The sequence below is a fragment of the Heterodontus francisci genome, chromosome 33, assembly GCF_036365525.1.
Source record: "Heterodontus francisci isolate sHetFra1 chromosome 33, sHetFra1.hap1, whole genome shotgun sequence".
In the NCBI taxonomy this organism is placed as follows: Eukaryota; Metazoa; Chordata; class Chondrichthyes; order Heterodontiformes; family Heterodontidae; genus Heterodontus; species Heterodontus francisci.
In genome coordinates, this window is record NC_090403.1 from 20,668,332 (window position 1) to 20,685,447 (window position 17,116).

The window sequence follows — 17,116 nt, forward strand, 5'->3', positions numbered from 1 at the left end:
CTGTCCTGGCTGTCCGTCAAGTACTTTCATCAACATTTACTTCATGTCTGGCTATTTTTGGCATACATTATAAAATGAGCTACAGGATGTTTAAGTAGCATATGTACTTTTGAATACTTCACCTGAGCTATCCGAGTCGGTGTTTAGTACAGAACCAGGAAGGGTGGCAACTGGCACGTTAATCTCCCTGAAAACTTTCACACCAGCAGGCATGCTATCTTTATATTGACAATAAATCAGATTCATCATAAAGGTGCTTACTGAATTTGTCAACTGTATAAATCTCCTACTTTTGTTAATTTAGCTCACAGAGGCAGTGTGCACACAATTGTGCTGGTTTCTGATCATACATGACAAAAATCCATAACATTATATTTTATTTTCAAGAAATTAAGAGTCTGAGGAGTGTCATCTTTTGGTACTTAATAGTTTTTGGCTTACCTGCCTTTATAAAACACTGGTTCAGCTTCAACTGGATTCTGGGCACCACATTTTAGGAAGGATGTGAAGGCTTTATAGAGGGTGCAGAAAAGATTTACGAGAATGGTTCTAGGGATGAGGGACTTCAGTGATGTGTTAGACTGGAGAAGCTGGGGCTATCCTCCTTACAGGAGAGAAGGTTGAGAGGAGATTTGATGAAGGTGTTCAAAATGATGAGGGGTCTGTACAGAGTAAATAGGGAGAAACTGTTCTCATTGGCAGAAGGATTGAAAACCAGAGGACACCAATTTAAGGTGAATGGCAAAAGAACTAAAGACGACATGAGGAAAAACTTCCTAACGCAGCAAGGGGTTAGGATCTGGAATGCACTGCCTGAATGTATGGTGCAGGCAGATGCAATCGAGGCTTTCAAAAGGGAATTGGATAATTAACTGAAGAGAAAACATTTGCAGGGCTATGGGGAAGAGGCGGTGGAACGGGACTAGATGAGAGGCTCTTGCAGAGAGTCAGCACAGGCAAGATGGGCCAAATTGCCTCCTTCTGCACTGTAAGCATTCTATGATTAGGATTTACCAAAGTCACTGCACTCTAAAGGTCATTGTATCCTAAATGCACAAGATTTTGGCGACTTGTACAACCCCTTCTCAATTCCTAATGGGTAAACTTATGATCTAAGAAGAAAATAAAACATTTGGGGCAAAGGCAATAAAGATCTTCAATGTTTTACCCACAGAAAATTAAACCTCTGGAGAAAGTCACTTATCAGGTGGAATAGCAACAGAATGGGCCTAGGGCGACTGTGATTGAAGGATCATAGAAATAAGAGAAACATAGCAGGGGTGGAGTGTGGCAGGGATGGATTAGTTGTCATAGCAGCAGTTAAAAGTAATAATGACTGCAGAGTGGAATTATATCTGAAGAAAAGACCTATCAAGGCATCGAAAATCAAGACCAGGGTAGCAGGAGGAATGGATTTAGTATAATATGACGAAAAGAGAATAGGTTAAGATTTTGTTGAAGGGAGAAGCAAGTTTGAGAATTTAATTGCTGCTCACTTTGGGGGGGGGGGGGGGGGTCTAACAATTTGTATGGACAATAATGGGAGTAGAGATCCAGCAGATTAACCAGAGAAATAAAATTAAATTTGTACTAATGATGATAAAAATCAGAGCAGCTCACCTTGGATACAAACAAACACAAAACTGCATCCAATACAGATTTTCAACTATATGCACAGTAAATATTTGTCAGAAAATTCAGTTCCTCATCTATCGCAAACTGAAATCGTCTTGGCTTGCACATGCAAGGAAATACTAAAGCTGAAAAAAAAATTTTAGTCCTGTAATCCCTCAAATTCTACTTTTATATTCACTCAAGATTTTAAACTCCATCATCGCCTGTAAATGGTTTAGAATATAAAATACATGTATATTTTAGTCACTGCTAAGGTACTCAGTACTTAAGAGTTAAATGCAGTAACTGCTCAATTCCTTCATCTTCATTAAACCCAGGTAATATTTCAGACAATATTATAATTTCTCAGATTTCAATTTGTGTTGTGGCTAACCTGAAAGTTAACCTGAAATCTATTTCATCTTCTCTATTTATTGCGAGGGCTTGAAATTCAGTAAAGGAATCCTAAGTGCTAATTCATTTCAGTCTAAGAAATAGCTCTAAAAACCCAAGTTTGTCCATAAAATCTAGTTCTTGCTCAAATAAGACTGTAAAATTATTCAATGAGTGTCCTATTTTGAAAATTCTAAATGCTACCTCTTGCTCCAATTCAGGAATCCTATTATTAGTGAAGCCTAATTCCATCCTTTACAAAGGAACAATTCATTCAACATTACAGCACATCTGGAACCTCTGACAGCTATGTTACATAATCAAAAATTAAGATTCTCTAGGAATATGTTCCTGTTTTCTTTCATTCAGTTCCATGACCAATCAGTCCTTTGCCAACCCACTTCTTTGCTGTAGCTTTTCCATTATTCAAACAGTGTGTTGAACTAGGATGGCAAGACAAAGAAAATCATGTAAATCCTGTGAAAAATGAACAGACTGCAGAAAAATTACACAAGCAAAATGGGAAATACTGGTTTCAATTTTTAACAAATATGGATGCTTTTCATATCATGAAGCAACAGTTACACCCAGAAACTTGTTACCAACATATTTTTACAGCACCTAATTTGGATGCTTCCCTCCAATGCAGCCCCTCCCCTCCAGCTGTGAACATATAAAAATTCATATTAGCAGGGCTGGTTTGGATAAGATAACACGACTCCTCCCTTTCTTTCATCCTTCCTTACAAAAAAATTAGTCCTCCACTGCAGCTGGAATGAAACTACTGCCACATGCCAGCATCATTCTACATCTTATAGACTTCAATCCTGTTATCTTCCTTTTGACAAAACAGTCTTAATTACACTCGACTCTCTGCCTGCATACCGCAATAATAACCAGCCATTTTGTTTCTATTGTATAAGAGACAGATTTGCCATTCTATCTCATTAGCATATCATCTAATTTAGGCAGAAAGCCACTGAAAGAGGCACGTGCTACAAATGGAGATTTTATCATGGGAGTAAGTTTTGCATATACTGCACTGCTGGCATTTGATCTACAGGTCTATAGCAGCAGCCTGGTACCCTGCTTATTCTCGTTTTTCTTCTCAGTCTTACTGTCCGTTTAATTTTTCCTAACAGATTACTAAATCTACTCATCTTTTGACATTTTGCAGCACTTCACCTTCCTCTTTTTGTACAATAATATCCTGTTAATCCACATATTTCTCTTCATTCCTGCTTTTCTTCAAGTACTCTAAATAAATATTACTCTCACTTTTTGTCATCTCCATTTACAAGGCAGCGATTAACCTATTTTCTCTCCCTTTCTTCCCAAATTTGTCCTTGTTCTATACAGCCAGCCTACCTCTCCCAGTCTCCCTCCTCTGTTTCGCTCTTCGTCATGATGTCCTGGCATCTGATACACAGATAAATATGATTGAGTACAAAGATCCAATCCTTTGCAATTTCCTAGCAGCAAACTACTCCCCAGAAGGAAAGTGACCACCACCCACCTTTGTGCCACACTCACACTGAAGGTTACACACATGCCACTGAAGGAGCCACTGCAGCATTTTCGGCAGGAGACAAAGGAGGCAGCGAACTGGTGTAACAGCAGAACGAATGGAACAAAGCAGCAGGAGCTCCAGCCATTTACTGCAGTCGTTATGCATAGAGTACAGTGCTTTCAACACCACCAGGTGTCTACGTAAAACCTTGCAGCTGCAGTGGGACAGTTAATATCTTTTCACCAAAACATCTCATTTCCATCACACTAACTTAACCCTTTCGTGAACAAAAAAAATTGGGAAAAATTATTATACCACCACTGAAGAACTGTTCACCAAATGTTAAAAATTGAACATTTTGATCATGCATAAATGCTTCACACAACCTGCTTTTCAGCATTCCCCACCTTCCAGTTTGATTCACAGCACGTAGTTATAGCTAAAGATTGGACAGAGCAACAATTATCTACACAACATCAGCAATGCCACTTACTGCTGGTTTAACACATTAGAAGCCATGAATGTTTTGCCTTCTCTTAAAAAAAAATATCTGGTGATCCCATCTGCATCACTCACTATTCCAATCTTACCATCAGACCTTTATTTATACCACTCCATGACTGACCAACAGAAGGTGCATGGGTGTTACACTTCCTCCCCCTAAATACACACTTAACCTCTGCTTCCCAGATTAGTGCAAAGTAAATAACAAATTACATTTAAAAAGTGCTTTAACATAAATATTCCAAATTGAAACATGGACGCCAACATGGAGGCTGCAGAGCTGGTGTAGCAAGGCAATGGAAAGATTTTAAGATGTGACAAGGAGTTTAAATTTAGCATGCTGACATATAGAGAGCCAGTACGGGTCACTGAGAAAATGAGTGATGAACATAGTCTTTGTGTGGGGGTGGGGGAGAAAACGGGAAACCATTAAAAAGTGTACTGAATACTGAATTAATTGTGTATAGAAGTAACAAAGGCATAAATAGGAGTTTAGCCAGCTGAGGCACAGGTTGAGGTGGACTGTGCTAGGTAGGTGAAACAGGTGTTTTTGTTAATGGATAGGATGTGAGGCCATAAATATACAATATGTATACGAGAAAATAATAGATGTAGTTTATCAGTCGACTGTAATAGCTCCCATCACTGGGACATTATTGAGGCTTACTGCTTACAACACTGTCAGGAAAACTCTACATGCCAAATGGGAAATAATAATGTAATTGGCTGGAAACTTATTTTCGACTTTTAATGAAAAAAAAACCCTACAGCAACCTTTTAAAAAGCTAGCAGCCAAGATGGCCACTGCCATTTACATCTGAAATACCAGGAGATTGAATTGGAGACAAAAAGTCTAACAAGATCCCCCCAGCCAGAACAATGCTTTGGCTAACTGAGTAGATTAGCCAGATCACCCTAGTTAGTGGGACATTCCAAACCATCTCGAGGCATTCATAAATGGAGACATCCCTCCAGGGGATAAACACCGCCAACCCCATCCAAGAGAAGTTTTGGGTTGCAGGACTTTGGACCTCATTAAAAACCAAGCGGAGTGAGAGTTCATCTCTGAAGAAACTTTTGTCATACAACAGGCAATAACAGAAGGCTGCTGCTCCCCTGTCTCTCTCTCTCTCCCCAGAAAACATCAAGTGAAAACCATCTGCGACTGGGGAATCCGCCACGTCTACAGACCACTACAGCCAGCAACCAGGGGAAGAGAGCCAACTACAGGTTCTATCTTCAGGAAAACCCTAAGCAAAGCAAGCCAGCCAAGGTACACTTTGACCAATCAAAAACTTAAAAGAACACAGCTTCAGCCAGGACCACTGGATCACCCACTTTACAGACTGTATTTAAATCAATTTATTCTGAACTTTAATCCAACCACCAAATCTATTTTCCCTCCTGTAATCTACTTGTGTGTGAGATTCTCAAATGAATGTGTGCGTGAATGTGCAGAGTATTTTTAGTATTTTTTAATCGGGTTAGAGCGTTAAGTATAATAAATCTTACCTTTTTCTTGTTTAAACTCAAGAAAAACTTTCCGATTGGTTCTTTCGTAATCACAGTAAAGGAAAAAGGTAAAGCACTCACAGAGGTGGTAAACACAAGCACGGTTTAAAAGGAGTAAACCCTGTTGCGGTCAAATAAGAGAAAGGGGCAAGGGGAGAGCCTGAGACCCCCTCCTCATCTGGCCATAACAGCACCCAGACAGAACTTTAAACTTGAAAGTTGTACAAGTGGGTGTCCCAATGATAACAGCAGCGAAGTGCATGAAGACAGAAAAGGCTTTACAGACATTTTTTTTTTAAGTTGCCGTAGTAATGCAGGCAAAAATGTAAGCAAACATGCACACAGCACGGTTGCACAAACAGCAATGAAGTAATAAAAAAAAAGTGCTGGAAATACTTAGCAGGTCAGGCAGCATTTGTGGAGAGAAGCAGAGTTAAAGTTTCAGGTCTGTGACCAGTTAAACTATTTTGATGATGCCTTGCTACACCTTATCACTATTCAAAGAGCAGTAAGTTCTCCTGATGTCCTGGCTAAAATTTATCCCTCAAGTGGCACAACCAAAAAAAAACTGTTCTTAGGCCCTAGCTGTGTACAAATACAAAAAGTTTGTATTTTCCTACATTGGAACAGCGACTACACTTCAAACAAAATATTTCGTTAGCTATGAAACCCTATGGGCTGTGCTGAGGTTGTGAAAGGTGCTCTATAAATGCAAGTTCTTTTCCTTTTCTGATATCGGAGGAAGGTCTGTACATTGGTGGTTGTACCTTGAATATTCACAAGCTTCCTGTCCACAAAACATTACTTCCTGTTATCAATGCTTTGCCACATTTTAGTGTTAACTTATTCCATTATAAATTACTATGCCCACATTCAAATGGAACTTATCATACTGTAATTACACCATCCTCCCAGTCAGCATGCTGTAGCACCTCAGTTTCGTCTCTCCCAGCTCCTTACCTGTATGGCAAACAAACTCCTACACGACAACCACCTCCACTCTGTTTTTGAAATTGACACATTTTACTTTTTTTTTTAAAGCTATAAATGATATCAAATCAAAGAATTACATAAAAATAAGGACAGAGACCTAACTTCAAAATGGGGACTAAATCCTATCTATGTGCCCAAGTCCAATTAACATCCGCTCTCTAATCCAGCTATATCTTTCGGTCTTTACCCACCATGTGCAATGCTAGAGGAATTAAACCAAAATCCAAAAGAGAAATGAGCTACCAGAAAATGTCACAGGAATACAACATAGAATCACAGAATTGTTACAGCGCAGAAAGAGGCCATTCGGCCCATCGTGTCTGCACCAGCTTTCCAACTGAGCAATTCACACAATGCCATTCCCCCGCCTTCGCCCCGTAACCCTGCACATTCTTCTTTTTCAGTTAACAGTCTAATTCCCTTTTGAATGCCTCGATTGAACCTGCCTCCACCACACTCTCAGGCAGTGCATTGCAGATCCTAACCACTCGCTGCGTGAAAAAGTTTTTCCTCATGTCATTTTTGCTTCTTTAGCCAATCACTTTAAATCTGTGCCCTCTCGTTGTTGAACCTTTCATGAGTGGGGACAGTTTTTCTCTATCCAGACACTCATGACTTTGAATACCTCCATCAAATCTCCTCTCAGCCTTCTCTTCTCAAAGGAAAACAGTCCCAACTTCTCCAATCTGTCTTCATACCTGAAGTTCCTCATCCCTAGAACCATTCTCGTGAATCTTTTTTGTACTCTCTCCAATGCCTTCACATCTTGCCTAATGTGTGGCGCCCAGAAATGGACACAGTACTCCAGCTGGGGCCTAACTAATGTCTTATACAGGTTTAACATAATCTCCTTGCTTTTGTATGCTATGCCCCTATAAATAAAGCCCAAGATACTGTATGCTTTATTAACTGCTCTCCCAACCTGTCCTGCCACCTTCAATGACTTATGCACATATATGCTTAGGTCCCTCTTCTCTTGCACCCTCTTTAGAGTTGTGCCCTTTATGTTATATTGTCTCTCCATGTTCTTCCTACCAAAATGAATCACTTCACATTTCTGAACATTGAACTTCATTTGTCACTTGGCCACCCATTCCACCAACTTGTCTATGTCCTTTTCAAGTTCCACAGATCCTCCTCACAGTTCACAATTGTTCCAAGTTTCGTATTATCCACAAATTTTGAAACTGCGCCCTGCACACCAAGGTCGAGGTCATTAATATATAATCAGGAAGAGCAAGGGTCCCAACCCTGACCCCTGAGGAACTCCACTCCACTACAAACCTTCCTCCAGCCTGAAGAGGATCCGTTAACCACTACTCTCTGTTTCCTGTCACTCAGCCAATTTCGTATCCATGTTGCTACTGCCCACTTTATTCCATGAGCTATAATTTTGCTCACAAGTCTGTTGTGCGACACTGTATCAAATGCCTTTTGGAAGTCCATGTACACCACATCAACAGCATTGCCCTCATCAACCCTTTCTGTTCCCCCTTCAAAAAACTCCAGCAAATTAGTTAAACATGATTTTCCTTTAACAAATCAATGCTGGCTTTCCTTAAGTAACCCGCATTTGTCCATGTGACTATTAATTCTGTCCCGAATTATTCTTTCTAGAAGTTTCCCCAGCACTGAAGTTAAACTAACTAGCCTGTAATTGCTGGGCTTATCTTTATGTCTTCTTTTGAACTGGGGTGTAACATTTGCAATTCTCCAGTCCTCTGGCATCACCCGAGTCTAAGGAAGACTGGAAAATTATGGTCAGTGCCTCCGCAATTTCCACTCTCACTTCCCTCAGTATCCATGGATGTATCTCATCCTGTCCTGGTGCTTTATCAACTTAAGTATAGACAGCCTATCTAATACCTCGTCCTTATCAATTTTAAATCCTTCTAGTGTATTAATTACCTCCTCTATCACTGTGGCCTGGGTAGCATCTTCTTCCTTGGTAAAGACAGATGCAAAGTATTCATTTAATACTTCAACTATTTCCCCTGCCTCCAAGCGTAAATCCCCCTTTTGGTCCCTAATTGGCCCTACTCCACCTTTTACCACCTTTTTACTATTTATATGCTAATAGAAGATTTTGGAATTCCCTTTTATGTTAGCTGCCAATCTCTTTTCATACTCTCTCTCTTTGCTTCTCTGCCCTAAATGCAGCCCAGTCTCTGCCAGTCATGGACGAGCTGGACGTACAGCCAACAAAATCAGAACTCAGTGATGCTATTGATTCTCTAGCCAGCGGAAAAGCCCCTGGGAAGGACGGCATTACCCCTGAAATAATCAAGAGTGCCAAGCCTGCTATACTCTCAGCACTCTACGAACCGCTTTGCCTGTGCTGGGACGAGGGAGCAGTGCCACAGGACATGCGCGATGCCAATATCATCATCCTCTATAAGAACAAGGGTGACCGCGGTGACTGCAACAACTACCGTGGAATCTCCCTGCTCAGCATAGTGGGGAAAGCCTTTGCTCGAGTCGCTTTAAACAGGCTCCAGAAGCTGGCTGAGCGTGTCTACCCTGAGGCACAGTGTGGCTTTCGAGCAGAGAGATCCATCATTGACATGCTGTTCTCCCTTTGCCAGCTGCAGGGGAAAGCCACGAACGGATGCCCCTCTACGTTGCTTTCATTGATCTCACCAAAGCCTTTGACCTCGTCAGCAGATGTGATCTCTTCAGACTACTAGAAAAGATTGGATGTCCACCAAAGCTACTAAGCATTATCACCTCAATCCATGACAATATGAAAGGCACAATTCAGCATAGCGGCATCTCATCAGACCCCTTTCCTATCCTGAGTGGCGTGAAATAGGGAGTGTTCTCGCACCTACACTGTTTGGGATCTTCTTCTCCCTGCTGCTCTCACATGCATTCAAGTCTTCAGAAGAAGGAATTTTGCTCCACGCAAGATCAGGTGGCAGGTTGTTCAACCTTGCCCGTCTAAGAGCAAAAACCAAAGTACGGAAAGTCCTCATCAGGGAACTCCTCTTTGCTGACAATGCTGCATTAACATCTCACACTGAAGAGTGTCTGCAGAGACTCATCGACAGGATTGCAGCTGCCTGCAACGAATTTGGCCTAACCATCAGCCTCAAGAAAACGAACATCATGGGACAGGACGTCAGAAATGCTCCATCTATCAATATCGGCAACCACGCTCTGGAAGTGGTTCAAGAGTTCACCTACCTAGGCTCAACTATGACCAGTAACCTGTCTCTCGATGCAGAAATCAACAAGCGCATCGGAAAGGCTTCCACTGCTATGTCCAGACTGGCCAAGAGAGTGTGGGAAAATGGTGCACTGACACAGAACACAAAAGTCCGAGTGTATCAAGCCTATGTCCTCAGTTCCTTGCACTACGGCAGTGAGACCTGGACAACGTATGTCAGCCAAAAGTGACGTCTCAATTCATTCCAACTTTGCTGCCTCTGGAGAATCCTTGGCATCAGGTGGCAGGACCGTATCTCCAACACAGAAGTCCTCGAGGCAGCCAACATCCCCAGCATATACACCCTACTGAGCCAGCGGCGCTTGAGATGGCATGGCCATGTGAGCCGCATGGAAGATGGCAGGATCCCCAAGGACACATTGTACAGCGAACTCGTCACTGGTATCAGACCCACCGGCCGTTCATGTCTCCGCTTTAAAGACGTCTGCAAACGGGACATGAAGTCCTGTGACAATGATCACAAGTCGTGGGAGTCAGTTGCCAGTGATCGCCAGAGCTGGCGGGCAGCCATAAAGGCGGGGCTAAAGTGTGGCGAGGCGAAGAGACTTTACAGTTGGCAAGAAAAAAGGCAGAAGCGCAAGGGGAGAGCCAACTGTGTAACAGCCCCGACAACCAATTTTAACTGCAGCACCTGTGGAAGAGCCTGTCACTCTGGAATTGGCCTTTATAGCCACTCCAGTCACTGCTTCACAAACCACTGACCACCTCCAGGCGCTTACCCATTGTCCCACGAGACAAGGAGGCCAAAGAAGAAGAACATGACAGAAAGACAGCAAAGCAGATGGAACATGCATACAGACACAGAAATTGTGTAAAAGGAATCAGATTTCAAAACAACTTCACTGCACAATAAGCAATATCACTGTAAATAAATGGTATTAATTGCATTTCTTCTGTTGCTTCTTATTAGCAAACCAGAACATAGGAACTGAATAAGGCCATTCAGCCTCTCAAGCCTCTTCTGCCATTCTGTTAGATCCTTGGAACAAAGGAGGCTAAGGGGAAACCTAATAAAAGTATCCAAAATTATGAGGGGTTTTGTCAGAGCAATTAAAGGTGACACTACTTCATCTGGAAAGTGAGTCGGTAACCAAGAGATCACAGTTAAAAATAACTGGCAAAAGGCCTAGAGTGGAAATGTGGAGAAATTTCTTTACGCATAGGGTTGTTGAGATCTGGAACGCACTATCTGAAAGTGGTGGAATCAGATTGCACAGCAACTTTGAAAAGGCAACTTAAACTCTCAACCATGCCTTTGTTACCTCTGGACTGGACTATTCCAATGCATTCCTGGTCGGCCTTCCACATTCTACCCACCGTAAACTTATCAGCCAAAACTCTGCTGCCTGTGTCCTAATTCACACCAAGTCCTGTTCACCCAGACCTGTGCTTTCTGACCTACTGCACTAGCTCCCGGTTAAGCAATGTCTTGATTTTAAAACTTTCAACTTTGCATTCAAATCTCTCCATGGTCACATCCCTCCCTATCTCTGTCATCTCCTCCAGCCCCACCACCCTCCATTCTGGCCTCTGGAGCATCCCCAATTTTAATTGTTCCACCATTGGTGGCTGCACCTCCAGCTGGAAAGGTCCTAAGCTCCGAAAATACCCTCTCTAAACCTCTCTGCCACCCAACCTCGCTTTCCTCCATCTGTATCAACAAACTGAATCATTTCATTGGATAACCAGTCAAATTTCTAAACTCAGTGGAATAGAAAACAAATTTATGCAATCTATCCTCATAATTTAACCCCTTACCATTCTGCATTATTCTGGTAAAACTGCGACATACCAACTCAGAGATCTATATCTTTCCCAAGGTGCAGTGTCCAATACCGAATGCAGTGCACAAAATTGGGTCCAACCGAGGCTCTGTACAACTGAAGTGCCACTTGCTCACTTTTGCATTTCAACTCAATATTCTTTAATTAATCAACAATTTCAGATTTTCCATCTCTCCCTTTGATGTTTTGCCTGCTAACAAAGTTGAGATCAGCACTGCCAGAGAAGCCTGAAGGGCTGATCTCAGCCTTGCCAGCAGGCACAATACCAAAAGGCAGATATAGAAAATCAAAAATCGTTGATTAATTCTAAATCTTATAAGTATCAGAGTGACTAGAAGAACACAAACAGTGAGCACCTTTCAAGTGCTCATGGAGAACCAACAACACCTCAAACATCAGTGCAGAAACAGGTTACAGCCATGAGGAAATACAGTCAACAGGAATGCTCCTGCACTCCTCTAAACCATGGCAACAACTTGTATTTATATAGTGCCTTTAACATAGAAAAGCAAGCCAAAGCACTTCACAAAGTGGTTAAGAAAAAAGCATCGATCAGGGCTGGTAACTTTCAAATCAGTCTTATGTTATTTTCATTGATTTTTTTTTCCCCCCTTTGGGTCTACTGCTAATCGCTAAGCTTTCATCTTCAGTTGCAGGACAGCAGGGTCTGGGTTTTCGTCTTCACCACATAAGCAAGTCATGTGTATTACTGGAATTGGTTTTGCAAGTTTTCTTCACATGGAATAGTAAAGATTCAATCTCAATTGTGCCAATACAGGGAAATGCTCAGCTCAAGTTACCTATTTCTCCACAGGAAAACTGGAGGGAAACTCATTAGTCCTGTACTGCCCAAACCAGGGCTGTTAAACTCAATTTACATGGGCCTGATCTGACATCCTGCCACTTGGCAATTGGTCACAATCAACAACAGCAACATGCATTTATATAGCATTTTTAACATATTATAACAGTCCAAGGTGCTTCACAGGCTATCAAACAATATTTCAGCAAAAATTATTTGGGTACATTGGAGTAGAAATTAGTAAATGTGTTGACCCTTTTTGGGTGTAAAACAGGCACAACATATGCCAATTTTAGGGCACGTGGTCCTGCACCCAATTTGCATGGCAACCGATTAAATCTCATTTGTACAAAACATATTGGTCTTCATTGCTTTTAGATGTGCCTGGCGGCTGCCTGCAATCAGTAATGAATTAATTTAAATATGCAAAAAAGAGTCCTATGCGTAAAATGACAAGGTGGCACAGCTGGTTATTAATTTACAGCTCTGGGATCTGAATTCAAATCCATTCAGCACTGATAAAATTGAAGTCTTCCGTGCCCATTAGCTGTGAGGATCCTACGTGAACCAGTCTCAACCAAGTTCCAAGTGGGCACAGCCAAAAGCATAAAGCTGCCCCTAATTAAGCTCGACTTGGTAAGCACAAAAAGCAATATTTGGGATAATTAAAAACAAACTCTGGTAGGGAGCTTAGTTTTCATGTAGAAATAGGTTCTTATCGCCACTTAAATTATCTTGGACAGCACTTCAATACAGAATGGCTGTTTAACCTTGAGAACAGCTCATATCTTTTCAGGTTTGCACTTGCTGCTGTTCAATATTCAGTATATTAACACCTAATCTGTACTAATGCTTTGTCTTTCAACACACTATTAACACATTGTTTGCCTTTGCTCCGTGACCTTTTGGTCAGCTATGTGGCCTGGTCCAATCTAGAGCTCCTTTGTTATCTCTTGCCCCACCCCCACCTCACTTGCTTATAACCTGTGGCTTTTCTAATATTTGTCAGTTCCGAAGAAGGGTCACTGACCTGAAACGTTAACTCTGCTTCTCTTTCCACAGATGCTGCCAGACCTGCTGAGTGGTTCCAGCATTTCTTGTTTTTATTTCATATCTTTACATACTGCACCTCTTAATAAAGCTTCAAGTTAAATATTGATTCAAACAGCACACTTGCAATAGGAAAAAGGAAAATATCATACAAGCCATAAACCCTCTAACTGGATGTGGCTATCCAAGAAATCTTGAAAGTCCTCATGAAAAAGCACCATTTATACAAAGCTTTAGGAGAATCCCAAGAACTCTAATCCAGCAGCCCAGCATGGGCTGAAGGGCAGGCATGCAGCAAAGGCAGGTTGCCTTCTGAAACTAACTTCACATGGCCTTCATTCTGAAGGACAAGGGTTAACTCCATGTTTGAGATTTTGAAGTTACAAGGTTTCAGTGGAAACAGACAGATAGCCCAATCAAAAATCAAGGGTGCAAAATGCATATAGAACTATAGAAAAGTTATGGCCATCCAGTCCATCATGTCTGCGCCGGCTGAAAAAATTAGCCGCCCAATATAATCCCACCTTCCAGCACCTGGTCCATAGCCTTGCAGTTTGCAGCACTTCAGATGCATGTCCAGGTACCTTCACACACACATATATGTCTTGCAACCACAATAGAAGGAGGGATTAGCATCTGATGACCTTAAGAACCAGACAATGGAAGGAGATGGGTTCAAAAACTGTGTAAATCTAAAGATTGAAGAGGCGTGAAAGACTGGCCTTACTGAAATCGATCAGCAGGAAATAGGTGATTGTGTTTTTCACAGATGACTTTTTTTTTAAGAAATATCAAGAATGAGGACATAGGTTGTCAATCAGAACTAAAGGTTTGGAGCATTGCCAAATTTGGAGAAGAGATGGCCCAGCCAGCAGCAAGAAATGTATAAATGTACACGGAGATTGGAGTATGCTACTGTTCCTGCAGGCAGTCAAGGAAGACAGTAGAGCTTGGTCAACTCCACCGAGGGACCTACTATCATCGGCAGACCGACTGAGGGGTGACTCTAAGTATTAAGATGGGAAATTAAGTTAAGAATAGGGGGCTTAACGTATGTTTAGCCTCCAGCAGAACAGGGTCCTGGGTCACATAATTGTAGTTGCAACTGTAACTTGTGATTGCTGAGTGTAACCCTTTCCTAAGGATTGTGGATAATTCAATGAACCAATTATGAGTTAGCAGAAGAAACTTGTCACGCTGGTTATTCCGTTCAAGTCATAACTTTGTAATTCTGGTGTCATGAACTCAAGTGTGGACGAGGGGTCTTCGAGTGAGGAAGAGAATCCCCTACAGTTTCCTGGCGACCACGAGAAGGGACATCAGTAGGTGATATGGCTGAACAGTACCGCAGACAAAGTGGGGATGGAAAAACTGATCATCCCGTAACAATGGAAGTGAGGTTACAGAAGCATATCAGTGAGAAGTTAAAACCAAGCAAGGCTTGGCTAAGGGGGATAGCTAGCTCAGAGGATACGTTAGGCCAGGTCAAGGGGTGGAAAGAACCATCCCAAAGATGGAAGAGGATAGAAAAGGCGATGTGGTTGTATGGATACAACCATCAATGCCGTACAGATCAGACGAAAACATTAAATTCTGAAGTAGAGACTCTGCGAAAGCAAGCTTCAGACAGGGAAGTGGTAGTTAACCGTTTGATAAAAGAACTTGAGGAACTAAAAACAGAATAGGCCATCGAACAGTTAGGGCATGAATAGACCATGAGCTGTTATCAGGACTAGGTCTGAAAGATAGAGGAGGAGAGAATTAAGTATCGGAAGTTGTATTATTATGTCGATGCACAGGCGCAGGAGCTTAAGACTAAGTGTGATGGTATGAAGGCAGCTTATCATCTGATAAAGGAAGAGAATGGGGAGAGGGCCAATCACATTAAGTGCCTTGCACAGATCAGGCAATTGCAGGAACAGGTCATGGCCCAACAGGGTTGGATCAATCTAAAGGGGGAGGGAGATGAGGGAGCATCTCCAGAATATGGGGACACCCACGAGCAGGAGGTCGTCCAATGCCGATGGCTCCCTTAACGCAAAGTTTGGGCCGGTTCAGCCAGATGCAGCGGGGGGTATAAACACCAGCCCCTAGTATACAAAATCATATACCACTGCTGAATTAAAGGAACGTCGATCGGGAGTCACTCCCCTCATGTTTGGAGGGGAGGCGTCGGTCTCTATACAGCATATGGAACAGTTGAGAGATGACGATGAGATAAAAAGGGTAGCTTTGAAGGTCCTGCACCCCTGCTTGCTTGGGATATAGAATGCAAACTCTAAGAGGGGAGGAGGAACTTGGGATACCTTTAAGGAAGCCATTGAAGAAGCAATGGGAATGGGCAACCCTTTTGAACTGGTGATAACTGCCAAACAGGGCAGTAAGGAAACTGTAGACAGTTACACGAAGCAAAAGTAGGGAGTATATAATCAAACGATGGGAGAGAACCTGGCGAGGAAGCAATTAGATGGGGAACCCCGAACCAAGTGGTTAAGGTCCCTGATTAATGGGCTTTGAACGGGGATAAAGGAAAAGATGGAAACCTGGTAAGACCCCAGGGATCATACTATAAAGGAGGGTCTGGTAATATGAAAGGCTGTCCTAGTGCATAAAAATACCCCTGCACCCATTAGAAGGGGAAGATTCACAAGGGACAGACAGGAACGGGACAAGCTGGCGGGGGCGTGACCACTGCGACATGGAAACAGGAAAGCGTTAAGCCGAGAATAGCTCCCTCAGGGATGAAGGGATCCTGTTATAATTGTGGGAAGGCAGGACACTTTGCCTGAAATTGACAAGCACCCCAAAGGAGAGGTAAAAGCCAGGCAAACTGGAAACTTGAGAAACAGGAAGGATCCACCTGAGAACAAACCAAGTCGAGAACCCTAAATCAGGATGAGATGGTTAAAATGCTGGCAGCAGCCATGCAACATAACCAACAAAACCAAGGGTCGTGAATACCGTAACCAGTCCCCGGGAGGGTGGTTCGGGAGCAGGAACCGCACCCAGCCTGAGTACCTGTGCGCCCTCAGGCACAACCTGTGGGGTAGACTGTGTGTAGATTTGAGCATTAGCCAGATGGATTTTAGATTTTAGGTTTATATAGGGGCCTCTAGGACAGTCATCCATGTGGAGGGGCCATATCATCACCACAGTCAGTGGGGAGCCATGTAGTTTAGAGGGCTTCGCGGGAAGATCCAAGACTGGGATGGTATCCAAACTTTTGGTGGTCCAGGTAGGACCCCTTAAGACCCAATGAAGGGTAATATTGATGAATGCCGCACAAATCAGACAGGGGGTCCAGGGGGCAGATTGGTTACGTGGAAACATTATTATAGATTTTTGTAATGTGTGTCTGAGCCAGGCAGGAGAAGAAACAGAGGAACTGATCGTGATACCAGGTGAAATGGGGTGCATCTAGATGGCAGTAGGGAATTATGACAAGGAACAGTTAATGGGGAACGTCCCGACTCCCTATCAGTCGATGTGGAAGGAACACCAAGGTGTTTTTGCTGTCAATAGAAATGACTGTGGTAGGATGAAGGAAGTGTAGGTCAACATAGAGGGACAGCCCATGGGCAAGCCGCAGAGACAGTATCGATATAGTAGGAAGGCAGGTGGACATAATAGCAGGCGTGGTAAACTCCCTGTTGGAGCAAGGAGTCCTGAGAACCGTAGCCACCCATGTTAATTCACCTATTTGGCCGGTAAAGAAATCTGATGGC

General features: G+C 42.6%; 1 protein-coding gene across 13 annotated transcripts in view; it reads right to left on the bottom strand.

Moving 5' to 3' along the window:
• Nucleotides 1-17,116, bottom strand: part of tanc2a (tetratricopeptide repeat, ankyrin repeat and coiled-coil containing 2a) — a 1,142,739-nt gene that overhangs the window by 729,783 nt on the left and 395,840 nt on the right. The window contains exons 1-2 of one of the 13 annotated variants that reach the window (XM_068013152.1): nt 3,524-3,591; nt 3,376-3,426 (exon numbers count right to left, since the gene is read on the bottom strand). The exons of the other annotated variants lie outside the window; for them this stretch is intronic. The gene's annotated coding sequence lies outside the window, so the exon portion shown is untranslated. Of the gene's footprint in view, nt 1-3,375; nt 3,427-3,523; nt 3,592-17,116 lie in introns of those variants that run through there. 13 annotated transcript variants of the gene reach the window in all.